We start from the raw sequence: 440 nt of genomic DNA on the forward strand, positions 1-440 counted from the left end.
ATTTATCGGAGGGTAAACGGTGCCACAACGGTTATAAACGTGAAAAAGAAGAGAAACTCGGCGTAAGACTTGTAATTTCTTTTATTGTGAGTAATCGGTTCATTTAATATACTTTTCGACCCACACCATTTACTGTTATCCTGTTCCTACGCGGCTGCTACATCTATCTTTTATTTTTCTCTTGTAGACGTGTATATGTGCCTTGGTGGTCGTGTCTATTTCTCTTTTATTTTTTCTCTGGTAGACGTGTATATCTTCCTTGGTGGTCGTGTTTATTTCTTACTTTTATGTGGTAGTCATTTATAAGGTAGATTTAGGTAGAGACAAGGTAGATATAGGTAGAGACTTCTATAGACCTCGGTCATGTATTTCTTATTCGGTGGTCGTGCTCATCTTGTACTTTTTTATGGTAATATATAATAATAATGAATAAGCGGATA

Source organism: Penaeus monodon, chromosome 32, assembly GCF_015228065.2.
Source record: "Penaeus monodon isolate SGIC_2016 chromosome 32, NSTDA_Pmon_1, whole genome shotgun sequence".
Classification (NCBI taxonomy): domain Eukaryota; kingdom Metazoa; phylum Arthropoda; class Malacostraca; order Decapoda; family Penaeidae; genus Penaeus; species Penaeus monodon.